Genomic DNA, 23,217 nt, shown 5'->3' with positions numbered 1-23,217 from the left:
GGCGATTGGGTCCCTTGAAAACCCCAGTCGCCCTTTAAAAGGGGGTGTCTATAAGGTATTTCTCCCGCCTTCGTACTATAATGCTCAGCATTCTGGGCGCACATTCTAGAGGTCCGTGGTTCGATTCCCGGCGAAGGCGTTGCTCATTCTTCACTTTTTCCTGTTTCAAAAATAACCTAATGAATTTACAACCTAGACATTTTTTTACACATATTTTACACAAAACCAGAAACTAAACAAGTCTAAAGACGTAGTACATGCTCGCCTTATAATAAACAAATTCACTAAGCCTCTATATGAAGATGCGCGCGACAATTTTGTAGTGGGGATGTTAGAAATGATGCCTACTATCAACTACGTATTAAATTGATGCGTGTAATTCCCTCTAGGCTTCTTTAAACATCTACTTGAACTTATACAAGCCATTCTGACTCATCGGGTTAAGGATAGGAAACAAAAATAAAATGCCTGAAACAACAGCTATAACTTGCACTTCCCCGCAATTTAGGAAATGTGGCTTTTATGCTAATTAGTCACACGGCCGTTCTGTAATAAATATTTTTTATTAACTGACAAGAATACCAGGACTTGACATATTCAATTACAAATCATCGTAGCTGTTAAAAATAAACAGCTTCTCTTAGCCTCCAATTATTTCTTCTTATTCCGAGATGGCCTGAGAATAGCGCATCATGCAGCTCATGTAAACTGCTTCATCTTAAACTCGCCGTAATAACCGGTCGTAATTCATTGCTCTGATTTGTTCCGTTCAAATAAAATATAAATTTATCAATGATTTTATAGTTGGTGGCCCTTCTCCTAATTCCATCTATGTCTTTATACTCAGCGTGATCGAAATGATTCAAATAATTTTTTCATACTTAAACTGGGGATCGACTAGTAGTTTTGAATGTTTCTTGTGAATCTAAAGTGTTTGAAGTCAACGTAGCACATTTTAATTCGTTGTCCTCGTCATCTAGCTTAAAACTTGATACAGCATCCGCCATAACATTTTATTTATCCAAGGCATGTTTAATCTTTAAGTTATATTCTTATAATTTAAGAGCAAATCTAACGGCCACATGATCCAACTAGACGGTAACAGGTTCCTTGCCAAAATAAACTTGAAATTTCCGAACGGCCAAGAGAAATATAAGTTTACTTTCCTTGGTTGCGATAGAATTTCTTTGAGTTGGATTACGTGTTTTGCTAAAATATGCTACCGGCTGTCCATTTTGCATAAACACACGACTCAAACTAAATTAATTTATCGTAAAAAAGTTCCACTTATAAAATAAAGAATACCACAAATTTAGAAGTTGAGTCGTTTTTACATTTGTAGAATTCTAATAGTATAACTTTTCCGTTGATTTCTTAACATAGTTACCTCCAGCGATTGAAAGAATATATAAATTCCTCTGTTATAACAAGGAGGCTACAGGTAAATATTTAATGTTTAGTAAATTTACTTCAAACAGTCCAGTGCATAAGGCGATTAGTTTAACATAAAGAACCTTTAGTGTAACCTTCATATATAACCTTTAGAATTCTTTTTCTTTCCATTATGACAAGAACATATGTTCGGTAGTTTTAGACCGTAAAACGCTCTTTTAGTACACTTTAGTTGAGTTCTTATGAGGAAAGGAAATAAAAACATGAAGCTGTTGAGACTGGTGAGATGACAAAATTTATTTTTTTTCAGCCCACAGGGCGTTAGTCTAGAAGGGGGCATTTTGCGTCGAATCACTTTTCGTATTGTTGCCACCTAATGTTAGTGCCCTGCATTAAAGAAATTAAGCCATACAGAATCTACATAAATGTGTGTATGTTTCTCGCATTATGAAAAAACAGCCGTTCCTAGAGCTATCAACTTTTTAATAACGTAATCCTCCACCCGATCATGGACAGACACACGAGACGAAGGACCTCCGACCTAGGTCCATATTCTAGAGGACCCATACAGAGTTTGGAATATCCATCGTCCGTAGGACCTCGTCCTCGCGAGCGCAACCCCCGCAGTCTCCACCCGAACATGGACACCTGGAACACCTAGTTTTGAATTTGTTTTATTATCTATTTCATATTTTGTAAAACTTTAACGAATTTTTGATTAACAAACTCAACGCTTTCAGAGCGAGCAATGACAACACTGCACGAAAAGAAAAAAACACATTTATCTTCAGTGCGCGAGACTGTATATCGGAAATTCTAAAGATATGCTGTTTTCAATATTTTGTAATATTGCTGTTGAATTGAATTTCGTGGTTCAAGTGCGAAGAAAATTATATTTAATAAACAAAGGTAACACACAAATCGTTAAAAAAAGCCCCCTTGGGCGTAATATAAAATCTGAAAATTTTCATATTTTTTACTTTTTAAATTTTCTAACTCAATGTTAAAAACATTGAGTTAGAATAATTACAAATATTTAAAAACTTTCAAATTAATTGTTTACGCTTGTTCTCATGTTCGATATGGCGTGCATATGGCGTGCATATGGCTACGAGTTAGAAGAGTCTTTCAAGTTAATTTAAAAGTTTTTCAGCTATGTTTTTGAATTGAAAAACATTCCTGTCGAGAAGGAAAATTTTTTGATTTGCACATAGTCAAAATACAGTAATTAAGAAAACACACGGTTTATTAAGAAAACACACGAACATTTTCGACTAAAGGGTGAAACCACAACATAATGTGACACATTTATATTAAAAGAATCATCAATTTGTAATTTTACGGGCAGATTTCTGGCTTGTACTGGTATTCACAGTAGTTATTTAAAGCAAACAAAAAAGAAACATAAGAATTTTACCCCATATTATTTCCGCAATGGTCCTACAGAACACTTCGATTCAATAAGCAATGTCTGTGTTCAAATTAAAAAGAGAACACCCACTCAAAGTACATAAAATAATTACTTTCGTGATGGACTGCCATTAAACTAAGCGGCAATTTATTGGGATATCGGCTAAAAGGACTTGAATATCAAAGGTTTCTCCAACGGAAGTCTTCAGCGATATGTTGTGAAATCGATGAGTTTTCGGAAAAAGAAATCGATATATTTTCGCATCTGCAGTCCTGTCGTTGGAAGATTTTATTTTATTTTTATATAAACATAAACCTAACTTGCTGTGAATTTGGAGATGAGAGTCAACAAAGGGATTTTCGCATTTTGGGGACTCTTGTACCTGCAGAAATGTTGTAATGGAAAAATAGGATGTATTTTAAAGCGTTTAATTGCCAATGTACCCAATTGGGAACAAATTAAGTCATTAGGTCTTGATCATTTTACTTATTAACCCCTCTGAAGGTGCTTTCTTGTATAAAATAAAAAAACTTGATGTCAACACCACGTGGTTTTATTGTACGCATATTAAATTATACACATCTTTTGCTGCACTTCATTTAAAATTCATTTCTCGAATTATGTTAACTTAGCTAACCTATCCCTTAAGGCAAGTTAAAAATGACATCAAAAACTGCAGATTTTGAAATTAAATATGCAGATGAATTGTCGTCGTACGGAAGTCAAACTTACTGTATTTTTATTTTTTTCAAAACGAGTATAAAATTTTCCCAAATATAAGTATAGGAACTAGCAGATCACATCAAAAGTTAGATTTCGTTATTTGTCGTTTGCGTCTATCTGGGCGAAACGAAACTTTATACAGTTTTAAAAAAATATTTACAAGAAAAAAAAAATGTGAAAGGTTTCAGGTTTTAAATTACGTCCAAAGGGGCGTTTTTTTAAAATTTTGTGTGTTACCTTTATTTATTAAATATCATGTTCTTCGCAGTTAAACCATAAAATTCAGTTCAAGAGCAATATTGAAAAATAATTTTGAATTGAGCATATCTTTAGAATTTCCTATACAGAGACTCGCGCGCTTAGATAAAAATGTTTTTTTTTTTTTTTTTTTTTTTTTTTTTTCTGTACAACTTTGCTATGGCTCGCTTTGAAATAATTGAGTTCGTTCATCAAAAATTCGTTAAGGTTTTACAAAATATGAAATCGATCATAAGACAAATTCCAAATTTCAAATTTGGGTTTCCAGATGACCATATTCGCAGTAGGACTACGTCATTCAAAATAGGATTGCTCTAGGTACCGTCGTTTTATCACAATGCGAGAAACATACATACATTTATACAGATTCTTCATGATTTAATTTCTATAAATATAATACAGGGCGATAATACTGGGTGGCAGCACTTTGAAAAGTGAAACGGACATTCAGGGTGATTCGACGCAAAATCGCAAAACGAAAATAATAGTCCCTTAGGGAAAAAAACCCTTTGGACTAGAAAAAAAGGATAATCTTCAGATCAGTTTTTTAGAAAATTTAGCATTTCCAAAGTTTTTTTGGAAAATTTAATATTTCCAAAGTTTTTAGCGAAACTTTTAACTATTTTAAGTGAATATTCGAAAGCTTCTAAACCAGAATATAATTACGAAAGAGAACCTTAGTTTTCAGTATTCTCTGTATTTAAGGCATGGAATGCTCCCAGGCCTATAATTTACGAGTACATTCACAGTCTACATCTTTATTTTAACATTGTTAACACATTCATGACTTAATGAAGCGTAAAGTGGTGGTGTGGTGTGGTGTATTTAATTATGGCAAAGCACACGAGGGTTATCTGCCTAAGGGAGGGATTCCTTCGTGGAGAACTTTCTAAGGGAAACTGGCTCGTATACACGTTACACATGGGGAAAACCACGAAAACGCCCATGCAGCCAGCCCGTTCGCGGGATTCAAACCTCAGACCGAACTACCAGTGTTCAGCGTCTTTACCGCTCGGCCGCTGGTGGGCTTATGAAGCGTAAAGAATTATTTAATATTATCATTCACATCTGGAATACATTGTTTGTAAAAATAAAAATACATATATTCAAGTATTGTGACAGGCTTTATATGCAGTGTTCGTATTTCATAGTTGTGGATCTAAAATCTTTATGTTTGTCGTCTTGAAATGTAGGTCGAAACAATCTACAGCATCAAGTTAAACTTTTCAAACCATTCTTTGTTCGCTTCTTTCTGTTAGCGTAAAGAACAAAAATAATTCCAGATTTAGAATGTCGGCAGATTGCCAGGTTCCAGAACAGATTACTGAAGTTCTCCGCGAATTTATCTTTTATCAAATTATACATCCATTTCTTTTCCGGAAATTGAATTCATAGTAATTGTCAGCTTTGTTTTGTTTCAGTTAATTTTTAACGTATGAACTTGATTCCAATTACGTAAGGCGGGTGAAAAACCAGGATACCAGATTTCTTGTAAATGACATCGCAGATGTGTTAAAAGGTCGTTAATTTATCGATTAGCTAAAACGCGCATGTATTAAATGAAATATGTAGGGTTCTGATATAGGATTATCGAAACAAAATGGCGGAAACTGCAAATTACAACATTCAACATGTTCAGTTCAGGTAAAAAGGTTTTTGAGCAATACAAATATTTTGCAACACTTTTTTTGCCAGTGGAGGAAATTTAATTTCGACGAAGAAAGAAAAGAAGAAAATCTAAATACATTTAACGAACGAAAAAAAAAATCTGAAAATTTTCAGATTTTAAATTACGTCCAAAGGGGCATTTTTTAACTTTTTGTGTGTTACCTTTATTTATTAAATATCATAATGCTTTGTACTTAAACCATAAAATTCACTTCAATAGCAATGTCGTAAAATAATTTTAAAATGAGCATTCCTTTAGAATTTCCGATACACAGTTCCGCGCGTTGGAGGTAAAAATAGGTTTTTTTTTCCTGTTGAGTGTTGCCATAGCTTGCTTTTAAATCGTTGAGTTTGTTATTCAAAAATTCATTAAAGATTTACAAAATATGAAATCGATAATAAAACAAATTTCAAATTTCAAATTGGGTCTTCCACATGACCATATATGTAGGAGGATTACGTCATTCAAAATTCGATGGCTCGGTATACCGTTGTTTTATCACAATGCGAGAAATATACATACATTTATGAAGATTTTTCATTATTTAATTTCTTCAAATATAATGCAGGACTCTAACATTTAATGGCAACAGTTAGAAAAGTGAAACGGACATTTATAATGATTCAACGCAAAATCGCAAAACGAAAACAATAGTCCTTCAGGGACAAAGTCCCTTTGGACTAATCGTAACTATAGCTTAAACTAACTTGTGTAATAAATAAAGAATAACTATTACGTAATCTTGTCACAAAGCCGAAAAACGAAATTATGCAAATTTCCAAAGGGTAAAAAGTATTTCAATAACCAATGAAAAAGATTGAATCTTGGCTTCAAATCTTGAAAGTGAAAGAAAACGAAATGCTGTTTATTTTAGTTCTATTAGTTCTATTAGTATTATCAGCTCCACTTCTCTTTGTACTTCCTTGTACGAAGTAAAGGAAGTATTGTAATCACTAAAAACTCCAAGTCTCATATTTCAACGAAAATATCCATTTTGACCGCTATCAAATGAAATTAAATTATATTTAAGCATGACATCTGTACCTAAGGACAGAATAAAAGACTCTTTTTCCCAAAACGGGTTGCAAAAAGGATTTAAAGTGGAATCAAAGAGGTTTTTTTTTTGTGACGTCTGTACATAAATATGTATGTAACTTGCATAACTCAAAAACGTGTAACATCAGAACTTTCATTTTTGAATATAGCACTGCTATAACATGTAGTTCTTCACCTGCCTTTCTGGTTTCAATCGGCCTCACTAAAAGTATCTATATATATATATATAGTATATATATATATATATAAATATATAATATACCAAAAGTATATATATATGTATAGTATAAAGTATATATATATATATATATATATATACTTTGTTACTCGGCTCTATGAGGTCAGTTTCTTTTATTCTTATATGCTGATAAACTGTGCCTTTTTTGCTTTCAAAAGGATTTAATTATATTGTCTTCCGATTAAGGTTACATTTAGTTACTTAAGGTTAATGCCTTTAGTTACTCTGCATGCAACAGTTGTAGAATGATCAACAATTTAAAATTGCTTAAATGCGACCAAGCCTAATTTTTTTTACGACAGCAGCCATATTTGCTTACATTTGAAACTTAGAAGCAGTGATTTAAGTCAGTTTCTGCATCTTCAGTGTCTTTTTGATGATTGGGACCAAAAGTAAACTTCCAGTTTTGTGTACCAAAAAATCTGCCTTCCAGCTGGCCGAATTACTTGTTTTTGCGTAGAAACTGTTCTTTTAATTATTTGAACTGTATTTGGTGTTTTATATTCTTCAATGTTTAATGATGATATTTTGAGGTTTTACGTATTTTTGCCTTGCCGCGAAGTAAGAACTGAATTAATTAAATGAGAAATCTATCTCTGATGAAATTCGAGGAAATAACTTTAAATGAAATTCGGAAAAAGAGGAATGTAATCTAATAGTCCGTACAAGGAAGTTATGTAGTGTGCACACCAGGTTTTTTTTATTATAAATTTATTATTTTGAAATGTGTGGAAAGGAAAATGATTTTACTTTAGTAATGAGTGATAGAATTGTAAATTTAAGAATTAATCGCTCCAATTACCGTGAAATGGTAAAGGTTTTGAGGTTAATTCTTTCAACTGTTTATTATGCGATGAATAAATATAAATGAATCGGAAGAATCGAAGATAGAAAAATGAAAGATTCCAAAAATCTCTACAATAAGAAAAAGCAGAATGATTGAATGGAAACGTTTATTAGTAGTGTAGAAATATCTAATGACCTTGCATTCTTGTTCAGGTGCTTGTGCTACACATGATACAGTAAACAATTACCTAAATAAATTCGTATATAAAGCTATGAGTGCAAGGGAAAAAAACATATATAAGTGAAGCTAATCGTAAGAAAAGCGCTTTGTTTTGCAAAAGAATATACTATAAACAAACCTTTAGAATTTTGGAAAAAGACTATTTTTTCACTGATGAAAGTAAATTTTGCTTGTTTGGATCTGATGGCAACAAAACTGTTAATAGAAAAAAATAAAATGGTTCTAAATTCTAAAAATGTATAGCCAATTGTAAAGCAGGGTAGTGGGAGCGCTATGGTATTGGGTAGTATGAGCTGGAATAGAACTGGTAATTTGACTATAATTAAGGGAATTTTGAATGCGAGAAAATTCGTACAGATATTGTGAGATAATTTATTTTAAAGCCTGTCAAAATTGTTTACTCACGATGACTTCTGGTTCCAACACGATAATGACACTAAACATACAGCTAGGGTTACAAAAGAATTTCTCTTATGTAAAATTCTCCAAAGACTGAATCCTCCACCCCAATCACATGATCTCAATCCAACTAAGAATGTACAGTATTTTTTTGGATCAAGAAACATAAATTTTTAAATAAAGATGAACTCAAAAATATTCTTTTGAAAACACTGAAAAATATATCGTCAGCTCTAACTAAAAAGTTAGTAGAATCATTGTCAAGAAGACTACAGGCTGTTATAGACAGCAATGAGCATTTTACGAAATATTAAATTTTATTTTTAGCTTTAGTTTAATTTATAATTATTTAGTTCAAATACTTTTTCTGCTTCAATATTTGCATATCTTGATATTTGTACGTTATGGGTGACAACAAAAGCTCTAGGTTTTATTTATTTTATATAAGTTATCTGAACTAATTAGTTATGTAAGAATTTAATTTAATTTGCATTATTTGCAATAAAATTGTTGCATAAGATTTTACTGTTCAGATACTTTTCTCATCCGCTATATTAATGTTATCAAAATTATTATTCATGTGTTATAATGCCAAGATATGTCCAAAAGATTTCTTCTTATATTAAATGTTTCGGTATTTGCTCGATTTGGTGTAGAGCAGATGACGAAACTCTTACCAAGCCCGCACTAAATAATGCTATGTTGTTTCAAGGTCCTGTCGTGTTGTTGCTGTTGTGACTTGTCTTACTTGGACATTAACATTAGAGCAAGAACACGAAATTATCGTGACAAAGAGAACAAGACTGCGCATGCGTTGATAAGAGCCTTGAGCACTATATAGATGCCAGTACTACTTCTCTCAGTTCATAGCCCTTCCCAATTTTGACGGAGAGCAGCCGGGGGAACGGGTCCGACAGTCTTCCACCCCTCATACACTACTACCAACCTCTTGAGAGGACTTTAGTCTCGACATATATTTAGAGTGTCCCCATGCCGCAAAGATAGTATACATTTACAAACATCCATGCCTTCTCCGGGACAGGAACTTGGGAACTTCGGTACTGCAATAGGCTCCCCTAAACACTATACCGACTGGGCGGCTCCATGGTTGTTGAGATCTGGAGTCAACTGATATAACAGATATTCCGATGATAATTTACTGTACCTGTTGGAAAATCGCAATAAAATCCGTCATGCATGACGTAGACGGCCGACATACTATCGCGAAAAGAAATCTTCTGATCCAGAAGGTGTCCATTAATGTGCATCCAGAAAAAGTGTCCATTAAATGTAAGTGGCTTAGTCTCCTTAGTCCGTAAGATCAAGGCGGCTTAGTAAGCTAGTAAATTAGCCCAGCCTTTCAGATCCTGGTCGTAGGCAATTTTTTCTAAACTTAACTCTCAGCGTTGTGGACGGAAAATTCCGTATTGAAGGGTGTCTTTCGTATTTATTACACATGAAATTTTCTGCCGAATTTTAATAACCGGTTTCCGGTTGGATGTCTATTGGAAGAAGAGGAGAATCAAGATACAAAGTGAGAGAGTCGTTTATAAGGATTAAGATAATTTTATTAACAGTTAATTTTATGTCGATTCTTAACTTTAATACATAAGAGAGGTATTTAACAGCGAAGTTCTTCGGTCTTAGTGAGAGAGTTACCAGGTGTTCTGTCTACACGCGTCCGCCTTTTTAGGCTACTCTCTCTTAAGCTATTATTACTCTCGGCCGTACTTAGGCCCTTGATAGCTTCGCAGTCAATTAGCGTTAAGGGGCCAACTCTGTTAGAATCTTGATAGCTTCGACTATATCTCTTTTTACTTTAGATTAGTTTTGGTTTACTTCTTAGCCTCTTAAGTTCAAGCCCAAGTGCCGGCTTTACTCCAAGACGAAGTTCACTCCAAGACTTGGCGTACACTCCAAGACGAAGTTCCGTTAAATATTACTTGAATAATAAAAGGTTATTTACCCTTCCGTCTTGTTGTTTCTTGTCACACGAACTCAAGCGATTATTCGCTTATCAATTCTTAAGATTCTTCACGTTCAACTGTAAATTAGCATAAAGTGAGGAACATTATTCTTAGTTATAATCAAGAAAATACCATTTGTTTAAGACATTTTGAGGAACTTTGAAAATTTATTGTTAAACCCGTAATGTTCGAAAGGTCAGCTTCATATCAGTCAAACATGATTCTATTTTTGGCATAAACACTTGCATCATTTAGCCTGTTTATCAATTTTAGAGCACCAGCGGCCGAGCGGTAAAATCGCTGAACACTGGTAGTTTAAACCTGAGTTCAACTCTAGACAAATGGACTTGGGAAAGGGCATTTTCGTGGTTCTCCCCATGTTTAAGAGCTGGTTTCCCTTAAAAAGTTGTTCGTGAAGGCATCCCTCTTTTTAGGAAGACAAAATCCCAGTGTGTTTTGCCATAATTAGTTAAATCGAACTCAATGTTTTTGGATAATTTCGATTTTTGAAAATACCTAAAATTATTTTCGAAGTTCCTGTAATATTCACATCGGTTGCTGCTATATAAAATTAAAGTAATTGTTATTCACACATATAAAGATTTGGTTTTGGATATAAAAGGAATTTTTAGTGCAAAGGGGCTTCGTCCCTGAAGGACTATTGTTTTCGTTTTGCGATTCTGCGTCGAATCACTGTGAATTTTCACAGTATTATATTTGAAGAAATTAAATAATGAAGAATCTGCATAAATGTATGTATGTTTCTCGCATTGTGATAAAACAATGATACCTAGATCCATCCAATTTTGAATGGCGTAATCCTACTGCGAATATGGGCATCTGGAAGACCAAATTTGAAATTTGGAATTTGTTTTATAATTGGTTTCATATTTTGTAAAACTTTAACGAATTTTTGATTAACAAACTCAACGTTTTAAAAGCGAACAATGGTAACACTCTACGGACATTTTATCTCCAGCGCGCGGAACTATGTTTAGGAATTCTAAAGATATGCTCATTTTAAATTTATTTTGCGACATTGCTGTTGAACTGAATTTTATGGTTTAAGATGAAAGAGAATGATAATAAATAAATAAAGGTAATACAAAACGTTAAAAAAACGCCTTTTTGGACGTAATTTAAAATCTGAAACCTTTCAGATATATTTTTTTTATTTTATTAAATTGAATAGTGGATGATTTTGTTCCCAGCTGTATTATCAATCCAGTGTTTATTACAGATAACACATGTATTTTCTTATGATATCCATATGTCGCATGGTGATGTTTTAACAGATATCTTAAATAATGATTAAATCTGTTGCTATACATTATGATCAGCCTATCTATATTTAGATAATTTTAAAATAATGAAATCAAAAAACATATTACTTCTTTCTGTCACGTATCATTTGAATCTTCGGTTTCGGGGTCGATAGATTTTTGCATTATTTCGTCTGTCTATTCAAAGGAGCTATGAGAAAAATGCCCTCCATAGCTTTAGAAGATTCGTGACAAAGAACCGTGCTTTGTCTAAATCGGATATTGATGTTTAAAGAAAATTCTTTTTAACTTGGAATATTCAGTCTGTAGAGTTGCTCACTTTGTAAATTCTAAGTTACTGTTGGAAGTGAAGAATCTTAAGAATTGATAAGGGAATAATCACTTGAGTTCGTTTGACAGGAAACAACAAGATAGAATGGTAAAGTAACTCTTTATTATTCCAACTAAAATTTTAACAAAACTACGTCTTCGAGTGTACAATAAAGCCGAGACTTGGGTTTTGAACTTAGGAGACTAAAAATAATACTAAACTAATCTAAACTAAAGAGGTATAGCCGAAGCTATCAAAATTCTAAGAGAGTTGGCCCCTTAACGTTAACAGACTGGGGAGCTATCAATCGCCTAAAGTACGGTCGAGCGTGATAATAGCTTACGAGAGAGTAGCCTAAAAAGGCGGACGCATGCAGCCAGAATACTTGGTATTTCTGTCTCTAAGACAGAAGAACTTCTCGGTTAAATACCGCTCTTCCTCATTATGTATCCAGACGGGATTCTAAAACTACGTTCTGGCCGGAAGTGTAAGTTGAAGTTAAGAATCGATAGGAAAGAAACTTTAACTCGAAATTTAACTGTTAATAAAATTAACATAATCCTTACAAGTCTTAAGGTAAAATTCAGTTTAAAATAATCCAAATAAAACATATTCAAAATTGTAAATTTGGAAGGGAGTTGTAACGTTAAAACTGCTATTACAAGCTCCATGATCTTTAGCTATGGGCAAAGAGTTCACTTCTACGTACGTTACACAATACTACTGACCAGATGATAGCGGAATTCATATCAAAACACAAAATAAACTAAGAAGCTATATTTTTAGTTTAAAATCAAGCATATTAAATTCAGTTTAAAAGTAAAACATTTGGAATTATGTGTGTTAAGGACAGCTAAAATTATTAATAATGGAAAAACTGACTATTTTTTTTCAGTTATCCAAATTTAACTTATAAGGTATTTCTCCCGCCTTCTTAGCGAGCCTTCCTGGTGTAGTGGTCTGCCCGCTCAGCGTGTAATTGAGAAGTTCACGGCTCGATTCCCGGAGGAGGTGTTGCTAATTTTTCATCTTCGGAGTAACAAGTTGTTCCGAGTATCAAATCAAGTTTTCGAAGTCACAAAACACTTTAATTAGTTATCTCTTAGATTTTTTCTGCCTTTATTTTAAGGCACTGAGATATACTTATTTATATTCTGCCATTATTTTTCTTTGTGGCAAAATCTTTCACTTTCCTAAACCTATCATTTGATCAGTAGAGTCATTAGTTATTTTTTAAAAGCAGGAGATACAATAAAGGAGAAATGTCCTCGCTGGGACTCGAACCTGGACCTCGTGAATACGAGCCGAGTGTGCTACCGTTACACAACGAAGGTATGGCGAAAAAAGAGAAAATAACCTTACATACAATTCCTTTTAAAGGGCGACTGGGGATTAGAAGATCCAAATCGCCAAATCCTGGTTGTGACGAATTATCATCTATCACCTTCTTTTTAGTTCAGGCGCCACTGTACAGTAATTTAGAACTTTTCAGAGTCAGGAGACTGAACAAACCCGCAATGTTCTCGCCAATTCTCGAGCCTGAACCTGTAAAATACGCGATGAATGGGCACCACAAAGGCATGATTGAAGAAGGGAAAAAATATCTCGTAAAGTTTTGCCAAGTCAAGTGGCAATGCCAAAATTAATATTATCTCTCCAAAATATCTCCAAACTCTATTTTTTACTACTTAAAATTCTATAAGATTGAGCATCTAGATTGCTATATTTTTCTTGGTTTTTCACCGGTTTGTTTAGAAATAGGCTTGACGTTGTGAAGACAAAGACATCAGAGATTTGGTTTCGTTTTTTAAAGTCTAAATCTGATTTTTTTAAAGAAATAATTACAGCTTTTTAAGCATTGATTACTTTACGTAATTTAAGCAAATTGTTTCTGCTTGAAACATCAGAAAATTTAAAATGGGGTGTCTGAAAAAAGGATAATAGTAGAGATGTTAATAGCTTCAGAGATAATTTATGTTTGTCAAAACCCATCATTAACAGGAGTTGTGTTTACTAATGAATAGCGTTTACTTTAAATATTGTTATTTCTTCTAAAATCAAATCTGTAAATTAACTGCGAAGTCTGTATAAAAGGATCTTTTCATCTTCCAATACCGGTTAGCCAACCTTTGGCAAATATTTAACGTAAACGTATAAGGTATTTTCTCCTCTCCTTCCAGCATGCCTTCGTCGTGTAACGGTTAGGACACTCGGTGCATATTCGAGAGGTCCAGGCTCGAACCCGGTGACGGCATTGCTCATTTTTTCATTTCTTCAGCATCAAAATAACCTAATGTCTCTACAGTGGCACCCAAACTAAAAGTTAGTGGATGATGATTCTTCACCCCCAGGATTTGGCGACTAGGTCCATTAATCCCCAGTCGCCCTTTAAAAGGAAAGTATATAAGGTACTTTCTCCCTCTTTTAAGCATGAGATAGCCCTCGAGGCTTTGCCATAATAGCACACCCACTTTAAGCATACCTTCGCGGTGTAACAGTTAGCACACTCGGCGCATATTCGAGAGGTATACGTTCGAGTCCCCACCTGGGCATTGCTCAATGCACATTGCTTCGAAATAACCTGATTTCTCTATAAACGTTTTGGAAAACTGTGAAATAAGACGAAACTAATATTTAGTATGGCAAAGTAGTTTATATTATAAGATATTATCAGCTGGTCAGATGCATATTTATCCTTTCCAGTTTGGTGCTAAATAACCAGCCGTCTGAATGAAGGTACATAACAACTTTTATCTTAAGTCCAGCTCTTCAGAATTCTGCTTTCCATATTGAATTATAAATTTGAACATGAAACACAAATCACTGTCTTTCCTTATAAGCATAACATAAAACTGGTTGCACCATCAGTTAAAAATTTAATTCTCTTTTTTTTTTTTTTTTATCATCATTTTTATTGGATGTGCCTTGTATTTCATTCCTACTTCACATTCTCATCCTCAAATCTCTAGGAAATATTTTCTTAACATTCTGCGTTGTTTTATATAAACCTAACTCATGTATGTTTTTAAATAACGAATACTAACGTTGATCATCATAAAAACGTATTCTGCCTTTCATTTATTGTTGTATGATTTCAGTATTTTCTTTATGATAGTTATAAAAATAAACGTTAGGTTACGTTGCGTTATCTGATGTCATGGCGAAGCACAAGAAGGGATGCCTTCATGGAGGACACTCTAAGGAGAAATTGGCTTGTATTCAGGTTAATCATGGAAAAAACCACTGAAACCAATCACGCAGCCTCGTTGCTTGTGTTCGAACCCAGGGCGAACTAACCGCATTTAGCAGTTTTTAACACTGGAAATACTAGGGGAGCAAATTATAAGAAATAAAAATATGCTTAAAGTAGTTCAGCAGAGTAGTTTTCAACATTAAGCATATAAATATACAATATAGGGCATATAAATGTAATTACATTATTTATTTTACTATATTTTCTTAATTTCTATAAAATAATTTTATGAATTTTAAGCTAGCTGTATTGTATATAGTTGAAGAGTACTCTCAACAGTGTTAAAACTTCTCTTTAATATGGGTATGTAACTATCTTGAAATTCAAATTTAGAGATAACTAGAGTTTTTCCCTCTCGGGTAGCTATATAAAGTGTGCTATAATCATTTCCTGTAACTTCTTTTCTCTTTTGGTTAAGCATAAAACCCTGTTTAGTGAAGGGTTAACATGACCTACATCTTTCCACAGAGCCAAAAATTGCTTTAGAATTTTGTTTATTTACGTAAAACGTATTTTTTTAAAATTATTTTGCTGATTAAATTCCTTCGGGGGGAGCCTTAGCACCCCAAGAGGAAAGAGGTGAACGGAACATAGAAGGGGAGGAATAGCAGGGCGTGAGTAAAGAAGACTCCATCCCGAGCCACTGCGCATACGAACCCGCGCACTTTCAGATGACGCCTGGTCGATCGATTCGACCTTCTCTCCACTGCTCCGATGCTGCTTTCAAGCCTCATCTGCAGCTCCTCGCTCACCAGAATTTTCTGACGCCTGTACTATGTTCCTGGCCCACAGACAACTGTTGGCGACCATCCTCCATTGGGCCATTCCCAAACTCTGGTCGGAATATTATTTTACCACGGTCAAGAAGAGGGAAATCCTTTAAAACGGACGAATCGTCTGCCTCTCGGATGACCAGTACCCGCTCTCTAACACGCAAATCAGTCAAGTTGTTGTTCTGAGGTTATCCACTCCAGCCATGGACGTAAGCAAAGAATTTATTTGAGGTCGAAGGCTTTTTTGGTGATGTGAATTTGGGTCCTTGCGCTTGGTGGTCCTTACCGACCCTTGAAAAAAATGTGCGCCCGGACCAATCTTCAGGATCGGAGATTCTGAATCTGTCTCCAAGCGTTTCGCGATGTGTTTTGGTCTAGCCAAAGCAAGATGGCGGACTGGTGGTGATGGGCCATAGTTTGGAATCTTGATCCGATTTTGAACTTCTTTTTCGCTCTCGGATATAATATTAGCTCTTGTTCGTCATTACCATGCTACCTGCTTTTCTTGTGCTGTTGAATCGTCTTTAGCCGGCCATTCTTCGCATTATGCCATATCATTAGGGAAATAGGACTCTTTTACCGCAAGAAAAAGTGTTAGATTTCATTTGAGTTGCTCTTTTCCGATCCTGCCGGTTCCATCCGATCCAAGTTAGCTCAGTGTTTCAGATTATATTCTTTTTTAATATATTCGTGTTACTGAATTCAAATATGAGATTATTTGCGAAAGATAACTGTACATTTCTCAATGAGGAACGTCTATTACTCTGCAGACGCTTATGATGGCTGAGATTTGACACACTCCCACCTCAGGTAAGTGTATATTTCCTAAAATGTACACCGTTTATTTTTATAAACTTATTTATTTGTCGTTGTCACAATAAGGTAAGTTTTAGCTTCTTTTTTAACCTGACTATTTTATTAAATGTGGCTTTAAACATGTGTATGTTTCATGCTTATATAAATTCAAATAGATGATTGTTGTTATGAAGATATTTGAACAGTAGAAGTCACAGAAAAAATTATATATACGTATATAGTGTATTTGAATGCAATTAAAATTTATTATTTCTTACAATATAGTTTGAGATTTTGCGTTATTTTGAATGATTCGCAAAGCATAATTAATGATATTGTGTAATCCAGTTGTTCGATTTAATGCAAAAGAAATTAACAATTCATTTATGATAAATTAATAGAAATTAAAACTCTAGGTATTCAATTCAAAACAGAATTATTGAAATTAGTCTAATGATCATAACATATAATGTTTACATATGTGCACAATATCCAACATGTAATGTGTACTCTAACTATTGAAAATTTGCTTTCTTTTTTCTCTAATTTTTTAATATAATCAATTATTATGTTACCCTTGTCTTACAGCAATGAGATCTGTTTATTTAAAATACATATAAAATAAATGTTTTAGCCCTTAACATTAATTACTTGAATTATAAGTTACGAGTTTTCAATTGTTCAATTTATTTCCTAATTAAAGAATTTAAAGAATAATATATGCAGAAATAACATTCACTTATAATTTTACAATTGGATTTCAGATATGAGCCTTCGAAGTTATGCACTATTGTATTGTTTTACATGTTAGGAAATGCAAGAATGTTTAAGTTTAGTCTTCCTTATGGTATGCATCTTATAACCATTAGGTATTATCTTAATACTAGTTTATAACCATTGCGAAAGTGTATCTGTAACAATTATACTTTTTGTTGTTATAGATACAAAAACTACTGTGAGCTCAAAACTACCATCTGATAGATCTTTAGATTGTTTAATAATCATTTCATATCGTTTCTAAAACTTAAGTTCATAAATTCTATATTCTTTATTTAAATATATGTATTAAAGCTATTATATTTCTATGATATTAGATTATTATATTTCTATAATATTAGATTTCCTATGATTTAAAATAATGTGTTAGCTATAAAACTGAGCTTATTATCATTTCTTCCAAAATCTATGTTCTGTTAATCTAAATTCTAAACTTGCTGATTTTGGTTTAATTAGAAATTATTATCCATTTATTTTTTCAAAAATGTTAGGTAAAAATGAATGGTACAAAATGTAGGCATAGTCCTATTATATATCATTCAATTTTCAAGTTTTCTATCGTGCTATTATTTAGAAAATATCCTTAGAAAATATTTTTATGGAAAATATTAGTATAGCAAACCATTCTTAGGGCTCTAAATTAAAATAATACTTATAATAATATGAATTTTATATACATTTTATTCGGTATATTCTTGCTTTCATAATAAATACCAAAACGCTCTCATGATTTAATTAGAACCTTAGATTTTGAATACCAATTATAGCTAATACTTTTTCTCATAATACATTTGTTTCATCTATCTTCGGTTTCCTATTATGAGTATACGTATTCTATTTAAGACATTTTTCATATGAATTAACCTTAATTCTGCCGCTCTCTTCATTTGGTTCATGTTTTGTTAGTTTGCTCCTTAAATAACAAATAATTAACATTTTTAATCTTTTAGGAAGATAAAGATTGTTTTTATAATTGTTTCGTTGTTCATTTTTAACCTTCCGTGGCACTGTTGCTGTATAATACAATGAGAACATAGGATTTGAAAACATATTATGATTCAAAATATTTCTTTTACTTCCAACCCAGAGTGAAACTTAACTTCCGTTAAATATCAAACACTCCAACATAAATAGCGGATTGAAATTTGACTGTTCAGAGTAGTAAATTAAAGCTTCTCTTGAAACTTGTCAGCCTGAGATTTTTATTAATTTTTGTTAATGTTAAAACCTGGTAAAAATATTTAGATCTTAAACGACCTTCAAATAATTTCGCAAAATTTTGGATGTGATTTAAACAAAATAAAGTAATTTATTTTTTCTTACACGACTGAATTTAACTCATCTTTTATATCATCACGTATTTTATTCGAGAGTAAAAAAACAATAAACATTCAAAATTCATGTTTTAAATCGGTTTATTTGTAAAATACAAACACTCATAGGGATGATAAAATGGGTAGCAACTCACCTAGACTGCTATGACCTACAAATTTGAATTAAAACAAGGTATACAAGTATATTAATTTTGGAAGATTATAACTTATTAAGAAATGGAATAAGATGATAATATATTTTATCATATTTTATTTCTAAACATAAATGAAGCACAATGCATTTACGCAAGTAAAGATAACACAGATTACGATACAGTTATAATTTCATATATAAACAAGTACTAAAAACTTTAATCTAAATTTCGGTTTAAAGGAAATTCTTCAAATAATTAGAAATTTTAAATATACTTCTAGCTAATGAAATGGGCTTATATATTTTGTATGACTGAAAACAAGTGCATGAGCTAATAGCAAGTACATGTACTGAAAACAAGTATATGGTTATAAATAGAACTGTTATAGTATGACAGAGATACCAATATGGCAATCGTATAGACAAAGTTTCATCTCTTAAACAAAATGCCAAATATCTTAATTAATAAAATTATAGGGTGGCAAAAAAATTTATTGTAAGCATTTTTATAAAAATGTTTTTTGACACCAGGCAAAAAGAAAAATACGAAGCAGAAAGTTTTAAAGTAAGGTCAGAACATCGAGAATAGCTATAGAATTGATAACAGTGTTTCATTATTTTAAAAAGCCAATAATTTTTAATAAATTTAAAGTATGGGTAATACAATCCTTTTCGGCGCACACATGTATTCATTCCATAGTTTTGTAGGGTTTTCCTTATTTTGCATAACAAATTTATTTCTTTTTCTAAACTTCTCAACTTCCCCTCACATTCTCACGCCAGGATGTAAATTTAAAGTTAAGTGAAATGCTAATTAAACGTGTGATTATCTCACTTTATTCAGAGCGTGTTTCGCTAGCGAAGCGCACGTTTCGTTGTTATTTCGCGGTCACGCTAATAAGCCTCTTGGCCCTATCAGTTTAGTATCACGCCGGTTACATTTCTGTGAGTCCACCTCTTAGGCGCAAATTAAAGTGCGTTCTCGCACTATTTATTTTCAGGTTTGACCTTGTATTATAGTCTACGTTTAGTTACCATCCCACCGAAAGTGAACGGTGTTTTTTGTAACGCACGAAGTCTATGCCTTTCTGTTAAATTAGTTTGAATTAATTAAGGGTTATTTCCCACCCTTTCTTCTGTGCTGGTAATTTATTCACGCTTGTGCGAGAGTTCGCCAGGTTCCATTGTAGGATCTAATTTAGTTTATGTGGAATAACAGAGATAGGTCTTACAGTTATAATAATGCAAATTATAAATGTAAATTATTATAATAATGTGTAATACAATGGTATTATACAACATTTTAATTATGTTTCCCACGCATGACTATTTATTCACGCATAATATATAATTAGGTATGTATAAATATCCTTTTCATGTATAAACGTTAATTTTCTACTTGAAGTCATACACATTATATTAACTGAAATATTTATTTACATCTCATAACTTTTAGTTAAAGAATATTAGAAGTGGCTTTTAGTATTACTGATAAAACTGTATTTTATATAAATAGTGTTTTAATAAAAATTTTTATCTAAGGTGCATGTACATATTTACTTATATTATCTGGATTAATTTAAATCAGTTCTAATTACAGTGGGATATTATAAAATCCTTTGGTGTGTGTATAAATGCTTAATAGTTCTATGATTATCGTATTTGCCATGATTACAACAAAACTTTGAGAATACTTAAAGCTTTCTATATAAAGGAGCAATAATTTTAAACTGCGTAAATTATTTGTATTATGAATTCATAATGATAAAATTTATACCAATATTTATTTCGAATACTTTTTTTTAAAATTGTCAGTCAGTATTTTAAAACTTCAGTCTTAGTTGCTTGGGGTGCGTTAACCTCACTGTAGTAACTATGACCGCCAAACTATTTAGGCATGAATGAACTTCAAACCTTCCTTACTATAACTTGGACGAATTCCCTGGTTAGTGGCGCCAAGAAATATTTGTTTTTGTGCCATTCGTAAAACCTCGACCGGTTTTGAACAACTGCCAAAATTGGTTGGTGCTCCCGTAATCTTCAGGTGGTTCGAGCTGAAAATGAGTTCCGCATGACCATTCTTAAGAACAAAGCCCGAGATCTGGCACGTCCGATTGCTGTGTTGCGTGATACTTTGTGCTTGGATTCGAATGACCCCTGTTCCAATGAGTAATCACGTTTCCATAATGAGTTTCAACATCTCTTGCTTGACATTTTTGCAAAATTAGACGTTAATCGAATGAATGTCTGGTAGTTCTTCCTTAGAGACATAATATTATTTCAAAAAAAATTGTGTGAATCAGAAATGAGGGATAATATACTTCAAATTCAAGAATGCAATTTGGATTCGTTCTGAGATTTTTTTTTAATTGAAAACCCTGGGAAATTAAAAATAAGTTTTCAGCACTTTAAAGTTGTATATAAATTTTATTATTCTCTTCCTTAGACTAAACATTTACATTTTACTCTGACTAATGAACATGTCATCTACAGAGGCACATTTTTTTGTCAGTAAGAAAGGGAAAAAAAAGCTTGGCTTCAAGGGAAAAAATTGTTCCAAATTATGTAAAACAAAACTAAATGTTTCGAATTTTGCAAAAGTAAAAGGAAATTCAGCTAAGTCAAAAGACAGTCACACTGATATGCTTAGTGTCAACTGCAAACAAAGTGATTAATGGTGATTTGAATCTTAGAAAGGTGACAAAACATAATGTGCATCGCCTTTCCCCACATCATATCACCGAATGCAGAACATGCTTCAGAATGCTTTATGAGAAACATTTATCCGGACAAAAATGGAAAAATATGGTCGTAATAGCTGAATCTTGGGTGTATTTAAACGACTGCAATAAAACGAGATCCATTATCATCAAAGAGAAGGAAAAATTCTTGAAACAGGGTCAAAGAATCTGAGAAAAGTTTTTCAAAGGGATTTATGACTGCTGTGGGTTTTTCATATAATGGCAAATTAAAGATAAAAAGACTGAAGGGAAATGTTAAGATCTATTCCGCATATTATCAGGAATATATCTGATATCCAATTTTCAAATATGAAACACCTTCTGCTTAGCCACAGTGCCATCAATCAGTAGAATTGCATCAAGACAAAGCATGCAGCCATGCGTCAAAATCCACTGTTAATTTCCAGGAAAATATGGAACAAGAAACGGGTATCAAGTACCTGCTCTTCACTCATATCCCCACTAAATATTCTGATGTATCATCGATGGCTTTTGGACTTTTAAAAAGTAAATTCTCCAAACGTTGACATACAACTCTCCTTGGACTTTGGAAAGCTGTTGAAGAGGAATGGGATAAAATCCTCTCTTTTAATACTGAAAACGCCATCATTGTCATATGAATTACAATGAAGAATAAAGGTTATCAAACAGAATATTTTTAAAAAAATTTTAGGCTAAATAGTTCTGTAAGTACAAGGGAAATCGTCTAAAAATGTGCAAACGGCCTCTGTATTCTTCAGACGAATTCAATAAGGAACTGTAGCCATCCTTTTAAGCATGCAGTTAAGGGGGCTCATACACCTTAAACCCCTTATGATCTTCGACTATGTGACTGTTGCAAGAATTGGAATATTTTATTTGTTTTCTAAAAGCAATTACTTTTAACTTTTTACAGCTGACATACTATATAGCTGCTTTAGAAACATAATATAGCTGCTTTAGAAACTAATAACCAGAAAATTTGTGTCGCCACAAATATTTTTTTAATTTAATCCGCTTTTTGACAAAATGTTTCGTCATGTTTCCACCTTGCGCGCATGATATTTTAAAATTGGCTAATGGTACATACTTGAAATTTGATGGAATTCTTTATATGGGCACTATTTTCTAGCTGAACCCAAAATCTGATGAATATTTTAATATTAAAAACTTTTATGCACGAAAACATTACAGACTTTTTAAATAAAATACATTTTATAAACTAAACTCCAAATAAAATAAAAATGTAACACGAAATTCTTAGAATTTTTGATTCACAGTAGTTTCCAAATGTTATAAAAACTATATATTAAATATGGAATTAAATTATGCAACAGAATGGTTTAAACTGTGCGCACAAGGTAGTAACATAACGAAAAATTCTGTCACAAAGCGGATTTAATTAGAAAAATATTTGTGGCAACACAAACTTTCTGATTACTATTTCAGAAAGTAGCTATATTATGTAGTCAGCTGTAAAAAGTTACAAGTAATTGCTTTTAACAACGATAAGTTATCCTAATTCTTGCAACAGTCACATATTCGAAAATCTTATAGGTTTTACGGTGGTATGAGTCCCCTTAAGAGGTTAACTTGGTAGCTAACCCCTTAACTGCATATCAGTGGATTTTCAGGATTCAGAATGCTTTACCCGGTTTAAAATCTGGATGAAACACGCATGTATATTATTCTCCTTCTC

At 32.7% G+C, this 23,217-nt stretch overlaps 1 protein-coding gene across 8 annotated transcripts in view; it reads left to right on the top strand.

The window, feature by feature from the left end:
- The first annotated feature begins 15,691 nt into the window (after positions 1–15,691).
- Positions 15,692–23,217, top strand: part of LOC118195845 (sodium channel protein para-like) — a 401,580-nt gene continuing 394,054 nt past the window's right edge. For all 8 annotated transcript variants that reach the window (XM_085819569.1, XM_085819567.1, XM_085819570.1 and 5 more), the window contains exon 1: positions 15,692–16,569. The gene's annotated coding sequence lies outside the window, so the exon portion shown is untranslated. The remainder of the gene's footprint in view (positions 16,570–23,217) is intronic.

The sequence above is a fragment of the Stegodyphus dumicola genome, chromosome 6, assembly GCF_044657685.1.
Source record: "Stegodyphus dumicola isolate Sdum_Otavi_A_Nest chromosome 6, ASM4465768v1".
NCBI classification, from domain to species: domain Eukaryota; kingdom Metazoa; phylum Arthropoda; class Arachnida; order Araneae; family Eresidae; genus Stegodyphus; species Stegodyphus dumicola.
This window is presented reverse-complemented; position numbering and strand designations above follow the sequence as displayed.